At 43.6% G+C, this 18852-nt stretch overlaps 1 protein-coding gene across 2 annotated transcripts in view; it reads left to right on the forward strand.

The window, feature by feature from the left end:
• The window catches only part of CASZ1 (castor zinc finger 1), a 300204-nt gene that overhangs the window by 49420 nt on the left and 231932 nt on the right, over positions 1-18852 (forward strand). For both annotated transcript variants that reach the window (XM_081923378.1, XM_081923380.1), the window contains exon 2: positions 10806-10950. The gene's annotated coding sequence lies outside the window, so the exon portion shown is untranslated. The remainder of the gene's footprint in view (positions 1-10805; positions 10951-18852) is intronic.

Below are 18852 nucleotides of genomic sequence, written 5' to 3' on the forward strand. Positions count from 1 at the left end.
GTGACTTCAAATATGCAGGTTCTCTTTATCTGCCATAACCAATATCAGCCAACTTCTTTGTCTTCTCTGTGTACTTGGCTGGGGATGCGGGTGGCGCCGTGGTCTAAACGACTGAGCCTCTTGGGCTTACCAATTGGAAGGTTGGCCGTTCGAATCTGCGCTACAGGGTGAGCTGCTGTTACTCCATCCCAGCTTCTGCCAACCTAGCAGTTCGAAAGCACACCAGTGCAAGTAGATAGATAGGTACCGCTGCGGCAGGAAGGTAAACAGCACTCTGTTCTCTAGCACTCATCACGGTGTCCTGTTGTGCCAGAAGTGGTTTAGTCATGCTGGCTACATGACCCGGAGATGAGTGCCGCTCCCCATGGTCACCGTTGACTGGACTTAACCGTCCAGGGATCATTTACCTTTTTTTACCTTACTTGCCTAATCACCTTTTAAAACTGTCTACGCTAGTGGCCATCACTGCACCTTGTGACAGTGAGTTCCATAGGTTAACCATGCATCACACAAAGAAGCCCTTTTCTTTTGCCTCTGTTCCCCACTAGTTTCACTAAAAGATCCTGAGTTCTATGAAGAGAGGATAGCTCTACATACTTCCCCTTCACCACATCCTTGATTCTGTCCAACTTAGGCTTCTTCCATCCCTACATGAAAAAGTGGACCAATTTTCCTGGCTTGGTATTCGGCAGCTTGCTGTGCCAGCCCTTTACCCAGAACCACAAAGAGCAGAATCTTTATTTGCTTTTAGAGGAAGGGTAGGACACCCACTTTGCATACAGCAGGTCTCAGGTTCAATCTCCAGCTTCCCCAGGTTGGGCTGGTGAATAGACTCATATTTGAAAATCTGGGAAGCAGCTGTCTGTTAATCAGAGTAGACAAAACTGATCTGGGAAGACCTGATGGCCTGATTCAGTTCAAGGTAGCTTTCTACATTCCTAAGTAGAACCAGGAGCTCTGCTTGTTTCCAGACATGTAGGAAGGATTTCAGCAGAGTTGCTCAACGGGCTCCAGCTTCACCACCCTCCCCTTTGATCACTTATTACTTTTCTATTTCTCCCTTTTTCGTTGCTGTAATCATTGCAAAATCTCCTGGCTTTTTGGGAAAGCTCCAGGACTCCAGGGCCCGTATTGCATCGTACCCAGCTTTGGAAAAATGGGTCACAAAGCTTGGTTTGAGAAAGGAGAGAAGAGATAGGGATCTTGCTGCAGCTTGATCTTTATTGGGAGATAAAGGGGAGGATTGCAAGCCTGCTGAGGCGCAGAATATTCCTTTTTGGGGTGCGGGTGGTGGAATCAAGAAAGCAAAGTTCTTCCATGTCTCTTAGTCTGGCTCTTTCTCTCTTTGTCTGGTTGGTGTGGATCGCTTGCTCCCCTCCAATGTGATAGCATGCCAACAACAATCTCTCTTAAATGCATGCTTTCTTCTCCCAGATAAGAGTTGTGATGACAGTAGGAGATAGGTCTTAGGGCAGGAAATAGCTTTAAAGACTTCCCTGGAGCTGCCAGCTACCTCCCAAGGGAACAAGAAGAGCAGCAAGCTCATCAGGTAGGATTGCTTTTGGGGGGGCTGTTCCTCCCACCTATGTTGGAGCTTCTTCTCCGGGTCTTCATTTTCACTGGGGCTTGCCAAGGTCAGAGCTGCAGATCCTGGTTTCTCTGCCAGAAAGTAGCTGTTGGTTAAGAAAAGGAAAGCAACTTTGTTTTCCTCGTCTGCTTTGGGCCTCAACACATCTGGGTTTCTGGGGAACCGATGAGGAAAGGACCATAGCCCAGTGATAAGCGTAGGAGCCAACTTCTAGCCCCCCAATGAAATATTTCAGGGGGCCAGGGCCCCCCAAGGTAGATGGGCATTGCCATTCAAATGGTGTGTGTGCACAGCATTGTGTAATCAGTTATGCAGGGTGACACCCCCCAACATTTTATTCAAGTTGGCTCCCCTGGTGATAAGAGAACAGAGCCACAGTAAGTCAGAGTGGACAATGCAAGGCTTAGATCAGTCTTGTATTTAAGTGCTAGCTTGGTAGACACTGATGACAAGGAAGGTCTTAGTATCTCCTCCATCTGCCCTAGCCAGGGTGGTAAACATATCTGCAGAAAATTAAGTTTTCATTTGGTTGCCTTTCCAAGACTGAGCTGGATGGGTGACTGATCTGATTTGGTGTTAGTCAGCTCCTTTTCTATCTGTTTGCCCCAGCACCACTCACTTTGGGAGGTAAGCACCATTCTCCTCTGGGATTAAGAGTTTCCTCTTGAATTCCACCATGGTCTTATTTGAAGGATTCTTGCTGTTTTTTTCTAGGTGGGGTTAGAAAGCAAAACAGCCAACAGGGGATTTAAGCTGCGGAATGATTGTGGTGAGATCACATTAGCCTGCCTTCCTTTCTTGAGTCCCATTCATCTTTTTGGAGAGCCTTTCTGACCTATGCTGTTTTGTGAGAGATCTTAGAATTGTACACATTAATCAATGAAGACACTAGATAGTCTCTCTGTCAAACAGCCAGCACTGTAGTGGCTACAGGGCTGATCTTAGGCCAGGAAGGCCCAAGTTCAAATTCCTTTTGAGCCACAGCACTTACTTAGGCACTGTCTCTCAGCATAACCCTCTTTGCAGGGTTCTTGTGAGGATAAAGACAGAACAGTAGGTGCACAATGTAAATATAATAACAGTAACCCGTGTGACGGCCAGCGTTTTTCATTCCGTGAAAGCTGCTGGCCACCAAAGCTAATTTGCCCACAAAGAACTGTACTAGTCATTTGTGAGACGTGGATGGCGTAGAATCCTAGCACTGGAAGGGGCCTCAGAGATCTGATAGTCCACCCTTTCCAGTGCCAATAAGCCTTCTTCTCTAACATGTTATTTATTTATTCATCATTTTAAGGCATTTACAATGCCATTATGGTGTAGTGGTTAAGAGCAGTAGACTCGTAATCTGGTGAACCGGGTTCGCATCTCCGCTCCTCCACATGCAGCTACTGGGTGACCTTGGGCTAGTCACACTTCTTTGAAGTCTCTCAGCCCCACTCACCTCACACAGTGTTTGTTGTGGGAGGGGAAGGGAAAGGAGAATGTTAGCCGCTTTGAGACTCCTTCGGGTAGTGATAAAGCAGGATATCAAATCCAAACTCCTCCTCTTCTTCTTCTTCTTCTATACCGCTCATTCATTTCCATGTCTAAGCGGTGTATATGAAAATGTACTATACAGTAGAGCTGCCATAAGTTTAGATTTCCCCGGATATTACCAGGATTTCAAATGCAGAATTGATGTCTGGGGGGAATTTCCAAAAGGTGACGCAAATCAATTGAAAAATCTCGTTTTGTAAAAAAACTCAGCAACTTTGGGGGTCTTCCTTTACTTTTTGAAATATGGCAACCCTGCCATACAGATAATTATAACAATAAAAGGTCATCATAGAATCTGAACGCTGCCTTAAAATGCCTGCTGAAATGAGATAATATTTTGTCATGCACTTGAAGTTCAGCAAGTAAGGTGCCTGTTTAATCTCAGTTAGGAGGGAGTTCCACAGGTTTTGGCCCAGTACACTGAAGTAAAGTCTTTTGATGGATACGAGCCATGCATCTGAGCCATAGGAGACCACTAATAATGACTCCTCTGAATATCTCAGCGACAGAGCCAGGATACGAGGGATAAGGAGATCCTTAAGATATCTTGGACTCAGGTTGTTAAAAACCATGTAAATAACTACAAGAACCTTGAAAATGACCTGGTAACGTGGTTGCCGTGTAGCCTCTACTTAATAATCTCTTAACAGAGAGAGCCCATCACCTTCTGAGGCAACCTGTATTATTGCCAAAGCAGCTGGAGCTTCCAGGACATTCTTGCAAACCTGCTGTCTTATAATTTGAACACATTGTTCCATCATCTATGTGACAACATTCAAAGATTTGAAGATGGCACTCTTGTTGCCTCTCAGTTATCTCTTCTCTAAGCTAAACACACTCACCTCCATCAATCTTTCCTTATCATCTCCAGTAGTGCTTTATTCCTAAAAAAATGTTTAGGGGTACTCTCATTTTCCTACTCATATTGAAATATTGCCCCTCAATGAGGCCAAACTTAGATTCACAAAATGTTTAGGGGTATGTGTACCCCTGCGTCCCCCCAGAACACATGTATCTTCCTGTGCATGTATCCTAAGTCGTCAATATCATTTTTAAACTGTGGAATGCAGAAGAACATAAGAAGAGCCCTGATGGATCAGGTCAAAAGGCCAGCATCCCATTATCACAGTGTTTGTTTATGTGAGTGTACATGTCTGCTTTTAAAATGGTAGAAAGAAAATAATCTGTGCTGTAGGAAGAATTTTGTCTGGAAGTTTTGATGCAGGGATAGTCCTGAATGCGCCTTGTTGTTGGCACCGCCTTTTGTCTCGCGTGACAATGGAGTATGCCTCTGGGGGTGAAGTTAGACTGCTGCATTTGGAGCACCAAAGTGACCTTCCCAGGGTGCAAGCCTGGGCAGTGTGTATGGAGGTCCAGGGCTGCCCAGATGACAAGATATTGTTGATGTGGTCCAAAGGAAAGCAGAGCAATATGTTTGGCACCAGCTAGGCTGCAGGAGTTGCTGGAAAGAAGAATACAAGGTGCCATCCAACTGTCTTAGGGACTCCACTCCAGATTTGTGTAAGATTGACTCCTTAGCCTTTTCTTCTCCTGGAGAATATCCCACAAGGATCGGAGTTTTCCTTTTCTGTCTGAAAACTATGTGGCCTAAAAATGCTTATCTAAGCCTTCCCCAACCTGTTGCCCTCTGGATCTTATAGACTACAACTCACATCTTCCTTAACCATTGGCCATGCTGACTGAAGCTGACAGGAATTCTAGTCCCAAGCATCCAAGATTGGGAACGTTAATAGCAAACAAATAAACAAGACAGTACTTTGTTTTGGAGTAGTACAGAGGCATTGGTTCCCATGAACTTGTCCTTTTTATCGTCTTATCTGTAAGGTATTTCCATCGTTTGTTAATTTCATCAGAGCCTAACTGGTGTGCCAGCATTTACACCTTCAAAACATGTAGCTATTTGGAAAGTTTGTAGACATGTGTTTCATCATTTTTTGCAGTTGCATTTTGTTTTTTAAAAAAACATTTTAATTGTGGCGAATAGTTTTTGCAAATGCTCCGCTCTGTGTAGATGGTCATGGGCTGCCATGTTGTAACTGAAATGACTCTTCTTTTTTTTAAAAAAAAAGTTTAGAAGACCATGGTGAACAGCAAATGTTGACAGATGTGGGGGACCTTTGGGTCTCCAGATGCTGCTGAACTACAACTCTCATCATTCCTTTGTCATCTCAAGAGGATGACAAACCACCCCCACTCCAAAATAAACCATAAAATGGCTCTCTCCATCATATTTTGCCTGTAAGCTTCTCAGAACCATTTAAGTGGTTGTCTTAACCAGTATGCTGGAGTCTCCTAAGTGCCCTGCTGGATCAGATAAGGACCTGTCTCAGGTTTTCTCCCAGTGTGGTTCCCTTCACATGTTCTTAGGCTCTCAACTCCTATCAGCTCCACAGCCAGCAAGGCCATCCATCAGGTTTGATGGGAGCTGGAATCCCAACATCTAGAGGACATCAGGTTGGGGAAGGCTGGTCTATCAACTCCAAGCCTCTGAGAAGCTTCCCACCAGGGTGGAGAAACAGCTGGAACTGGGAATGTTGGGGGGGAAAGGGTTGTAGCCTGGAAGGGCAGAGGCCATGTTTAGGAGGCTAAACCAGGATTCACTGTCACTGAACAAACCATAACACCCCAGAGCCTTCAAGGCTGTTTTTTTGCCCACTCACTGCCCTAGCCCACTCCTTTTGCAGTCCCAGGAGAAGCCAATGGCTACCCTAGATGGACAGGGTTAGTCCAGAGCCCAAGAACACTTTATTCCCTTGAAATATGCCCCCTAAACCACAGTTTCAGTTGCTCGCCACTTGGGGCAGTCTCGCCTAGAGTTGAGACTTCCTGTTCTTGTCCTGGCGCTTCCTGACACTTTACAAGCAGAGTGCAATAGTAATAGACTTTTTTTCTTTGCTGAGGTAGCTTTCATGGCTAACAGCCATTGACGAACCTCTCCTCACACAGTGCATTTGTCTGGTCTTATTTATTTATTTACAGAAGCCATAACTGTCCACGCACATGTTGTGTTGGTAGCCAGGCCCACCAAGCAACCACATTCTTAAATCTTCACATTACATCTTATTTTTTTAAAGAGAGTGATTGAGTTGTGTATCAAGGGTGTTGCTAGGAGCATAAAAGTTTTGGGTGCAGGTCCCACGGCACAAATAAGCATATGCTAAGGTATAGGCAAAGATTCAGGCTTTCAATGGGAGGAAAGACCAGCGTTGGTTCTTGTTCTCAGGGCTTAATTCTCCTCTCAGCAGAAAAGAGGGGGAAAGGTGGTGCTTTGCAGTAAGTCAAGTAAAAAATATGTACGGGTTGAATCTGAGTAGGCCCATTTAAATTAATGGACCTCAGTTGGTCATGGCCATTAACGTCAGCTGGTCTACTCTGAGTAGGACTGGTGATGGGGGGGCAATAATGTTGGGGCCTTGCACAAAAGACCCAGGATTGAGGCCTCTTCGGCCACCCCTAACAACACCCCTGAGGTGAATACTGTATTGGCCTTTTCAAAACAAACAAACATTTCCACAGTTTGGGGCCAGATTATCAAATTGATAATGTAATAATGATAATAATAATAATTTAAAAATCATACACACACCCTCCTGAAAAAGCTTTTATCCCTGCCCCTCCCCTCCACCCCGTGAAGAAAATTCAATAGATAACAGCAGGCATTGTCCTTGTTTGATGTCTTGTTTAGATTCGGGGGTTGTGTGAGTTATTACAAGTTCTCCTGCCGATCTCCCTTCTGAATATTACCAAGGTGATTTCATGCCAACCTAACAAATAACTGAACAACAGCTCTGGCTCTGCTCAGCTGACAGGATTGGCTTTCTTTTCATTATTCCCCACCCCAAGTTTATTTCTTTAATTCTGCTTTGGGTAGGTCTGTTTATCTTCCTAGAAGAGAGTCAGTTTCACCCAGGACAGCACAGAGGGTGTATTAAATCCTCATTGTCTTGAGAAAGACAGAGCCAACCGAAAGTAAACTCATTCTTAGAGTTTGTGACATTATTTCCCCTTCCCTATTGCTTGACTAATCTAACAAAGGTGATCAGACAGCCCATTGTCCTTTCTTTTAAGTACTGCATCTACTGCGAATGATTTGCAGGATTTGCCCATTATAAGGTTCCAGTCACACATGTAAATCAGGCGGCATACTAGCAGCAAGGGGTGGGCAGTTTTATTTGTGTGAGCAGCTCCCTGCAGGTATTCTGTCCCATCTGCATGAAACTGCAGATCAGATGGTGGAGAAAGAGAAAAGGAGGAAATAGCATTGTAAAGATGGTCAGGATTATGTGGGTCATACTTCCTGCATGTGTGGATTTGGCCCAAACGTTCCATGAAAGCGATTCTGCGCCTTGTCTTACATTGAAAATTGTCAATGCAATTTAGTTGGCCTTGATAGAATAGTGTTTGCAAAAGAATACTCCTTTTTTCCAGTTTAATAAATCTGGGGTAAAAGTGTGTGATCTCTGTGTGTCTCCCTCTCTATGCACGCACATGTGCATTCCTGGAAGGTGAAGTCCGTTGACTGCCCTTGGTTCATTCTGAGCTCTCCAATACTGTGTCTCCTGGACAAACAGTCCCGTTGGATGATATGACATTTCCAGAGAATGTTAAAATCCCAAAGGAAACTGACTTCCCCCAAGTTAACACATTAGGCTAATGTTTGGAGCCTGGCGCCAGCCCATTACAGCCAGGAAATTCAGTTTACTTTTTTTTTTTAACCACTGCCTTGCTGCTGGTGGAAGCCTAGGGTTAGTTGTGTAGGACCTCAACATCTCATAGGAACCTGGGAAGGTGCCTTTTCTGAATTAGACCTATTGGTCCATGTAGTGCAATAATGATCCTTGATCTTTCTCTATAAGGCAGCTTCCTGTGTCCCATTAGGAAGGTGTCAGGTTCCATTATTGGCATCTCCAGTATAAAACAAAAAAAGATGAAGTATTTGGTGATAGTAAAAACCTTGATTGATTTCCTGGAGAGCCAATGAACATCAGAATAGGCCAGCCTTCTACATCCCGGTGCCTTTATACATTAGATCAGCTGATAGGAATAGATGGAGAATTTTTACACTTTCCTAATATTGAGGATTAGGTATCATTTACCAATGAGTGCCGAACGGCAGTATTTTCCATTTCAGAACCTGTCTGTGTCTATTTATGGTCTCTCTGCTTTAAGTGTTTCAGCACCCCCAAAATAGCCAGAAGTAATATTTGGACCTTTACAGAAAACCAAACCCACAACTATCATTTACAAATGTTTATTGGATGCTTGTAAAGCAAAAGTTCAACAGCTTAGGGGGAAATGGAATGAGGAGTTAGAATATACCATACAGCCTAAATAATGGAACGTTACTTTAGTATCTTTGTGGAATGTTTATTTCAATCTATAATTGAGATTGATTCAGCATAAATTTATATTTTGGATATACTGAATTCCATGTCTACAAGAAGGAACTAACTCAGATGCTGCAGGTGTAAGCCTGGGAATGCCTCATTGAGGCATATGATTTGGGCTTGTCCAGTAATATTTCTTTTTTGGTCTGAAGTTGTCCATATAAGTCTTGTCTTGATGAAATCCTTGGAGTTTGTGTAGGTTCATGTACTTTTAAATTACTCTCCTATAGTATGGGGATTATTGTTACTAAGAGATTTATACTTCAAGCCCAGAAGAACAAATACTGTACAGGCCATGTATTCTGCAATGGCCTGAAAACCTTAATGTCCTTGGTATGTTTGAATGTATTTTCTATAAATGCCAAAGTTGTTTGGACACCTATTTGTACATTTGGACGACATCTTTAGCGATCTGTATGTGTAAATTAAGAAGGATGTTTATTGTATTGTTAATGTGATCTGATGGGGTTCCTCCCCCTTCCTAATTAGGATTAGGGTTAGCTGTATGTTTTGGGCTGACGAATGAAAGCATTTCCAGTTCTGACCTCCTCAATGGAACGGTTAGGACTGTTGCAGGTTTCTCTGGGGTCAGATGGGCCAAAGAACCCAAACATGTTGTAGTTTTGTTCCTTGAGAAGATCCCAAACAGGGGTCTGAGTTCTACACACTAGTGGGAGGCAGAAAACGACTCCTTTCCCTTTTTTCTTCTTCAAAAAAGATTGCTAGAGGGATACGTGCGGTAAGGCAGAAAATATTTACAGGTTTTATAGCTGCAGCACAAACAGGAAAAGCCCTTTTTGTAAAAAGAAAAAAAAAGAAAGAAAAAGTGTGTGTTGTAGATATTCAAAACAGGGATTGCCATGGAAACGCCACAATATTTGCTTAAATTGACACAAAGGAGGTTGCTGGTTGCAGAGGTTAGGCTTCTCCGGGCAGCGTTTTCTTTGGCCTGACACCTATTGCAAATTAATCTTGACAACCCGGGTTGCATGTGTCTTTTTTCTTCCTCCTCCACTACCTCCTCCTCCTCTTTCCCTTTCTTTTCTCCTCCCGGAAGAAAAAAGAAAATCACAAAATCACATGTTGGTGTTCGGGAAACACTTGTGTTTTCTCTTGAACGTTTCCACCTCTCCCTGTTTTAGGGTTGAATTTGGCTTTTGACGTTGCTTTCCAACTGCAATAATAATTAATTGTTAATAATATTCCCTGCCCACCCTCCAAAAATAGTAATCACCGAGCGGGGTCATTGGGTTTGAGAGCTCATGAATATGAGGAGTGGGTGGGAATTAGGGAGAAATTCATTGGAAGCAGTGAGTTTCCACCAGGGTTTGAGTGCAATGAGGGTGTCCCCAGCAGCACCAGGAAAAGCTATTCTTTTTCTCCCTGCTGTTAGATGCTCTCCTGAAAAAGTCCAGTCCATGAACCTGCAGCCTCCTGGGCATTGGTTGACTACAACTCCCATCATTTCAAAGCGCTGGACATGCTGGCTGAGGCTGATGGGATCTAGAGTCCAACAAGAGTTATTTGTGTTTGTTGATGAAATGTTACTGATGATTTTATGTTGCCTACCACCCTGATATATATGAGAATATTTGGCAATAGAGAATTACTTGCAAACTATTAATCAGAAAACCAAACAGCACGTGCTTCCCTTACCATATTTAAATTTTAAAGGGGGGAAATAAATCCCCAAAGACATTAAAAATGGTTAACACATGAATTTGAGCAAGCTCAAAGACCTTTGCATATATTTGGTTACCTGAAAAGTTGATTACAACGTTGAAACTGTCCCATGGGAGCTTAGTCCTGCCCACTGAAATTAATTGGACTTAGTCATGTCCATCGGTGTCAGTGGATTTACTCTGAGTAGGGCTGGCATTGGATACAACCCTATAACCACGGAATTCTGCACTTTCAGAAATAAATAATAAATATAGTACATGGGAAGTGTCCTGCTGCACATCTCTCTTACATGTTACATTTGCACCAAAAGCCACTATTTGCACCAAACTACAGCTCTAATCTACCTAAAGTATCAAAAGATATGGGTCTTCAGCATATTAGGCAAGCTTGGCATTTTCACAGTTTTTTAGCTATGTATAAAAGTAAAATAAAACCTGATAAATTCATACAGCTCTCTACCGCATCAGAAAAGTTTATATATTGGAACTGTAATTATTCAAAACACTTGTAAGCAGTTGTGTGGCGGTTGCTCTCAAAAAGGGGCTGTAAATTCATTACTACTTTAAAATAATTTCCCTCTTTTTCCTTAGGGCAAAGAGACACCAACAAGTATAGGGAACCTATCAGACTCTATCTGTTTCCTGAAGCACCCTGGGAGGGGTTACTGATCCTGACACCCCTCCTCAACGTGTTGATTTGGAATGGATTTCAAGCCCAGGGAACACAGGATACAAGGTACTAATTTGTTTTTTTCTTACAGTCAGATCTTTTGGCTCAGGCTCCTTGCATGGGTGCTCTTAAGCCTCTGCTGAGGTATTTCTGCATCCACAGCTTGGGACGTTCATTTTTAAAAGGAGCTATTTCTACTTCAATATGTGCCAAAGGAACTAGTTTGGTTCGTGTGCAGTTCACAGTTCAATTCATGCTTGTCCAAGTAATCTTCAGCAACTTTTTCCAACATTCAGAAAGCTACAAGCTGCTGTGCTGAGCTATATAACAGAAGACAACTAAAATGTCCAAAAATAACCTCAACCCACATACAGTGGATGTGAATTGTTTAATTATTTTCCCACCAAAATTGTGATCTTTACGCTTAAAGGCCCAAAGAGTCTGAGCGTAAAAAACACCGGTAAGAGAATGAACTTGCTGATGAACTAGAAATCGTTCAAAGCCCACCCCCCCAAAAAAACCCACTCCTGACTTAATTCATGTTCTATCTACCCAGCAATTATAGAAACTACTTTCAGTGTAGTTGAGGAGATTTTTGAACTAACTTGATGAACTTCATTAATTCAAACTAGTTCATCCTTAGCACTGCCTGCTTTCTTTCTTCCGTTAGAGCCCCATGTATAAACAAAACTTGCTCAAGGGAAGTTCTGATGTTGCCCAAGGCTGATACATCTTGCAATGCTCAAAATGTTCTACACTGTGTACATTGCTGTTTAATTCCCTCTTGGAAGTTGTGGAATTCCCTCCCCACAGAGGTGCATCTGGCGCCTTCACAGTGTAGCTCTTTGCCCCCTGGCCTTTTGCGGCTGAGATGTATTTCTAAGACCCACCCTATTCTTCTGATGCAAATTGTTTAAGCTCATTTTAATATTGCATTGCTATGTCATCGTAACCCACACCGGAATGTTACAATGAAGGGCAGGTAAGAAATCCTACAGATAGTGCCCTGCCGCCCGTCTCGAAAAGTGAAATGCTTGCGTTGCTCCAGATGACGGACAAAGCCTGTGACTGCATCTGCGCTATCCAGGGCCAGCCCATGACAATCTGCTGTCTGAGGCAAAGGACAAGATGGTGCCTCTTCCCATCCCAGTACAGAAGCTGTCCAGATTGGCAACTGAATTTCTTTTGTTTTTGTGGTGGGACAATCCTTCCCTGGCACCTGAGGTCAGCAGGCTGGCTTAGCACGGCAGAGTGCAGACCACGTGGCACACACTGCCCTATCTTCTCAACAATGAGTAAACAAACAAACCCTTGTGTTTCAAAATATGAGTCAGCAATATCAAAAGCAACACGATGGCCAGAAACAATAGCAATGTGAAAAACTTTATGGAATAATTCAAAGCATCAAAACTAACAAACTGAAGTCTCTGAAAGTCCTTACATGAATCACGGTGCCAGACTTTACCCAGCGGACAGCAAGCTGTGAAGCTTTGTATAATCAGTAAATGTCCAATTCTGATGTCCAACTGCTGAACAGTGTTTCCGGATAACAACTACTGTTTTGTTGGAATTCTTCATCAGCCAATTAGTTCAACACTTGTAAGTAGAAAGATATATAATTTCTTCATTAACTGAAAATAAAATATTCAAACGATGACCTGCACTGTTCAGCACTGTTCAGCAGAGTTCAGAGTTGGACATCAGAATTGGATATCTGCTGATTATACAAAGCTTCACAGCTTGCTGTCCGCCGGGTAAAGTCTGGCACCATGATTCATTTAAGGACTTTCAAAGACTTCAGTTTGTTAGTTTTGATGTTTTGAATTATTCCATAAAGTTTTTCACATTGTTATTGTTTCTGGCCATTGTGTTGCTTTTGATATTGCTATCTTCTCAACAACCTGTTGCTGCTTTTTGTCATTCCCACCCAGCTGACACACACTGCCCAATGATAGGGCCAGCCCTGGTGCTAACCAAGGGCTCTGGACTTGTTGAACATGTTGCTGCTGAAATCAGCATCCTTGCAACTAGCTTCCCCACCCAGCATGCAGGAGAATTTGCACATGTCCTGATATCACAGCATTCTCATCTCCTCACCACCACCACCACCACCACATGAATTGTTTTTCCTGGCACAGGAAAAAATATATGAGGTCATCACACCAGGATCTGGTTTAAGTTATATTAAACATCATGGAGAAGGAGGTAGGACTGGAGCAGGGCGGGAGGCAGGTGTCTGCTTGGGGGGGGGTTGATTTTTTGACTGCTGATTTTATGAGCTACGTTCATATAATTTGTTTTGTGAATTGTTCTTTGGGAGTCTTGGGAGGGAGCTATTTTATTCTGTTACACTAGATGCTCTCTTGTTACCATTCTCTTTTTATTCAGAAAGGTAGCCTATAACAGTTCCAAGATAAATTAACAAATGGGCTGTAGACATTTTCAGTGGATGCCACACAATTAGCATTATATCTACTTCGCCTGTTGGTTTTTTAAGCCGATTTACTCTCTTGGATCTGGGGACTGTAGTTTTGCAGGAGTGCAGAAGAATCTTCTGCTTGTTTTCTTGCAGAACTACAGTACCACACTTCTTTTCAAAGGGTATGTAGGAGCCAACACAATGGAGCTGGTTCTTGACATGGATGAATCCTCCAGCTAAGAGTTTGTTTAAAAAATGCTTACCATAGAGTAGTAAAACTTTCAGTTGCACCTTTGGCGGGGCATTTCAACAACCTTCCTCTCTGAATCTTGCAAAGAGTTCAGGAACAAGTGGGCGTGATCCATGGCTTCTGTTTTAAACCACAGATCTTCCACGATTTGTTTGGAACAAAGGGAGTGTCGTACTTGGAACAGAGTTATAGGACAGGGTCATGCGACTTTCCCTGACACATAAGATCAGATTATGTTTTACAAGTTTGAATCCCCTGAATTCCTGCTTTTATCGTTTTAGGTTGCATTTTTCTTTTAATGATATTGTTTGCTTTTCCATTTAAAATATTGAGCAGTTTATAAACTCTTTCAAATCATTTAAACAAAATAATAACTATGACTGTCAAAAAGAAAAGGTCTTCTTTAACCACTGCAGCTCCTATAAGTCCCAGCCAGCACGGCTGACTAGACCAGGAGTCGCCAATTTATTTGGGTTCATGGACACATTTGAAAATCCAAGAAACTATCATGGGTGCCACGTGGGGCAGTGGACAAGGAGTAGCAGCAAACTAGCAACTGCATATATGTGTTAGACGACGTTGCAGAACGTACCGTTGCTCATCCTGCAGCAATTCAGATGTTGGAGGGAAAGGGCCCCGAAGTGAGAGAGACTGTGTTGGGGCCCATTGTTTTGCATGGAATTTGTTTGGAGAGCACAGCGGGTTCCCTCAAGCTCATAAAGCGAATTTGTAGCTGAGGTGAGGTGGCAGGTTACGCTACGGCATCATGATAGCTGAGTGTGCAAACTGGAAACAAGGAAAACTTGAGTTCACATGTCACCAGTCCTCACACTCACTCTGTGGTCTTTGCAGTTGAGGGAACTGCATCTTTGCGGTGATGATCCTGGTCTACTGCAGGGACAGAGGAAGCTGCCTTATGCCCAGTCAGACCATTGGCCTGTCCACCACAGCAACATCTACCAACAGATTCTCCAGGGAGCTCTGGCAGGGAGTCTTCATCCCAGTATTACCTGGAGATGCCAGGGATTGAACCTGGGACCCTCCGTATGCAAAACAAGTGCTCTGCCCCTGAGCTATATCCCCCTTTTCCTTTTCCCTAAATACTTCACTGGAGTATTATAAGGATTACTGGTCTGACATATGCACTGCGCTTTGAACACTCAACATGCACTGTGTGAAGCCAAATAGTTGTATCCAAATAAATTGTGGTCAATGTAGGCCCATTGAAATGGAAGGATGTGATTAACTCTGGATCCATTCAATTCTGTGGCTCTGCTTTGAACAGGGCTTAGTTGGATGCAAATCAGTGTTGTTGATGTTAAGGGCTGTTTCTGCTCTGCCCGCTCAGTTGCCTCGAATCTTCCGTGAACAGTTTTGAGCAGGAGCTTTATGACGGACGCTTCTCACTTTGAACCTATCCCTGGCCTTCCCAGAAAGGACCAGCGCCTTTAACCTAGGCAGGCACTTTTCCTGACAGAATTGCTCCCTCTCTCTTTTGGTGTGGCTCCGACAGGGGAGGACGAGGAGAAAGCGAAAGGCCTCTCTGGGCAGGAAGCCGGGTTGCTGCCTCCATCTGCTCCAGCGTTTGGCCAATCCATATTGTCAACATATTGCCTGCCATATGGATCAGCTCAGCTCTCCAGGAACGCTTGGGAGACCTGACCTCTAGTGTGACAAGATGTGAGCATGAAGGACAGGAGTAAAAACAGCCCTTGGGTCTCAGAGTGTGAAACTGCGTTCCAGACACTTCCTTGCTCTTTGTGGCATCCTCTATCCTCTCTCTTTGAGCAGGCTCTTTCTCTCTCTCTCTCTCTCTCTCTCTCTCTCTCTCTCTCTCTCTCTATCCCCCCTCCCCTGTTTTTTCACATCCTTCGTCTGTATTGGATCATTGACCTTCAATCCTAACCAGACCGGACAGTTCTAAACTCCCTCCCCTAGGCTTTCAATCAGATATTTGGTTGACGGCTGCACAGAGCTGAGCAGAGGGGAGGGGAGGGACATCAAGGGAAGGGGAGAGAAGGCAACATGTTCCTTAAGGCCCTGAGATTATTCAGTCCTTGTCACAGGAACATAGAAAGCTGCCTTATTCTAATCCATTGGTTCTTCTAGCTTCATATTGCCTGCACTGCCTGACAGTTGCTTTTGATCAGTGGTGTCCAAACTTTTTTCTCTGGACTGCACTTTCAGAATAAAAATTTGCTTATTCCACATCCATGTTTTTAATGGATAAGGATTGTATTGGAAAAGAAAATGAAACAACTCTTAGCAGTGCTTGATTTAGAACGTAGAACACAACTACTTTAGAATATGATCACAGGACATCCAGAAAGTATAAAACCATTCAGCTAGAGAAGAACAGCAATCATTCCCAAAATATAATGTCAAACGAGCTTTGTACATACATACCTTAAGTATGTATACAAACTCAATGACAGGTGTGAGCTTCCTTTTGCCGGGTAATCTAATTTATATTAGGTCTAATATGAGACAAAAAAACTCTCATCTCCTCATCAACACCAAGAAGCCTTTCTCTTTTCTGATCTTTCATATTTATCAGAGTTGAAGATTCCTGTTCACAGCCATATGTCATGCAGAACTGTAGAATAGCCAGTGCTCTTGCTCTCATTTTGAAAAGATATCTATCCATATTCTGCAATAGATAGATAGATAGATACTATACCACACTGAAATGTTTAAATGTTTCTTTGATTGTCCTTGAATCTTCCCGTCACACTTGCCATCCTCTTCTGCCACACCAGTGTGGCACACCACATCCTTTCGAGGACTACTAGTTTAAATGGAAGTCATTAACAGACCTAGCCGGAAATGCCAGGGATTGAACCTGGGACCTTTTGCAAGCAAATCAGCTGCTCTGATTGCTGAGCTGCAGCCCTCCAACTGCCCTTGTGCTCTGTCATCACCCATCACCCCTAGCTAGCAAGGCCAGAGCTCAGGGATGATGGGAGTTGTAGTCCAACAACATCTGGGGACCCACAGATACCCACCCAACTGCCCTTGTGCTCTGGGAACCAGGCAGAGGGCCTTCTCGGTAGTGGCGCCCACCCTGTGGAACGCCCTTCCAGCAGATGTCAAAGCAATAAACAACTACCTGACATTCAGAAGACATCTTAAGGCAGCCCTGTTCAGGGAAGTTTTTAACGTGTGATTTTACTGTATTTTTGGTTTTTATGGAAGCCGCCCAGAGTGGCTGGGGAGGCCCAGCCAGATGGGCGGGGTATAAATAATAAATTATTATTATTATTATTATTATTATTATTATTATTATTATTATTATTATTATTATCATCTCCAGATCCAAATGCTGGCTTCGTTGACTGAGGCTGATGAATCCAGCAGTATCTGAAAGGTCTACCCCTGCCAAAGGGTTTCTATTACTGTCTCAGTATGTGTGCCCATCCAGGTCTACATTTGGCTCTGAAAGTGTTCCCGTTTGACCCATGAGAAATGCAGACATTGTTCTAGAGTAAAATTAAAGCTCTGTTCTTGTTTTTCCCCTGCCCTAGATTTTGTGCCATGTAAATTGCACAGGTGTGTTCCAGGAACCTTATCTATAGATCCTCTCCTTCCCACAGACATTAATAACTGGTATTTGATTGTGTATTGAATAGTTGCCTGAGTTATTGCAAAATGAAAAGGCGAGGATGAGCCTTAAATTGCCGTGATGTAAGAGGCCTGATTTCGTGCTAATAATAATGAGTTTCCTGACTGAAAGCAGAGTTACTCAGAAAGGGAACTGACCTTGGCTACTGCAGTCTGCTTTGAGCGTTGGGTCATCAAATGGAAATGCAGACTGGCTGATTTCCACAGTGAGGGTCTAGATCAGCGGTTCTCAACCTGTGGGTCCCCAGATGTTGTTGGACTACAACTCCCATCATCCCTGAGCTCTGGCCTTGCTAGCTAGGTGTGATGGAAGTTGTAGTTCAATAACATCTGGGGACCCACAGGTTGAGAAAGGCTGGTCTAGATCATCATGTAGGGCATTGACATTGGGGAGAACAGTGGGTAGCCAATGTTGTTGGGCTACAACTCCCAGCAGCATGGGCAATGGTCAGGGATGATGATGATGATGATGATGATGATGATGCAAGTTTTAGTCTCCATCTGTGATTCCTTTATTTCAGGGGGTGGGGTTGATGACCATCAGGGTCCCTTCCAACCCTTCAATTCTCTGATGTTCTGATTCATTGGAGGTTTTTAAGCAGAGGTTGGGTGGTCATCTATCAGGGATGCTTTTGCTGTGATTCCTGCTTTGCATGGGGTAAGACTAGATGGCCGGGGGGGGGGTCCCTCCCAGACTTACAATTCTATGATTCTCAGAATACCTAGATAAGCTAGTTCTCCATCCTGGTTTAAAAGAGCATGCGTCCTGTTCCTACATATGCCTTGAGTTCATAGTGTAAATAACACTTATCATGGGTGCCACCCAGACATGAAAATTAATTCATACACTGTGGCTGTGGCATGGGAAGTCGCTTTATACTGAGTCAGACCCTTGGTCCATCTAGCTTAGTATTGTATACACTGACTGGCAGCAGCTCTACAGGATTTCAGGCACGGTGCATTCCCAGCCCTACCTGGAGATGCCATCGGAGATTGAATTGGGTCCTTCTGCTTACAAGGAAGATGCTCTACCACTGAGCTACACTGTTCCTGGAATAGAGCAAGGGATCCATCTATTTCCAGTTGGTGTCACTTTTGCGTGTTAATGGAATCTTCACACGACACTTACTTAGAGTGTGAGATTCACTGCCACTGTTACCTGCCGGAAGCACCGAAAAGCCGCGGCCAGTCATTGTAGGCAATATTGGACTAGAGAGACTCAATGGTCTGACTCGGTATAGGCAGCTTTCTATGGTTTCCATGAATGTCCTAGAGTGTGGGCAATTGAGGCCCTTTCCCTAGCTCCTAAAATATCCTAGTTCTGTCCATAAGAACTAAAAAAATATATCTTTAATAAATGCAAATTGAAGCCTCTGAATACCAGTGGATCATGGCCCTATGGGTTTCTCAAATGTATCTGGTTGGCCACTATGAGAACAGGATGCTGGACTGGAAGAAGCCTTGGCCTGATCTAGCTTCTTCTGATGATTTTATGATTAACAGTGAACGAGGGTTGTTGTCATCATGCCCTGCCCATGGACTTCCTGGAGCAATCTGAATAGGAAACGAGGCAGGACTAGATATGCCCATGGTCTGATCCAACAGCTGGGCTCTTCATATATTGCCCATAATACCATTGTATACCATTTCACTGCATTTCCACTTTAAACTGCCGATT

This window comes from Podarcis melisellensis (assembly GCF_964234715.1).
Source record: "Podarcis melisellensis genome assembly, chromosome: 8".
NCBI classification, from domain to species: domain Eukaryota; kingdom Metazoa; phylum Chordata; class Lepidosauria; order Squamata; family Lacertidae; genus Podarcis; species Podarcis melisellensis.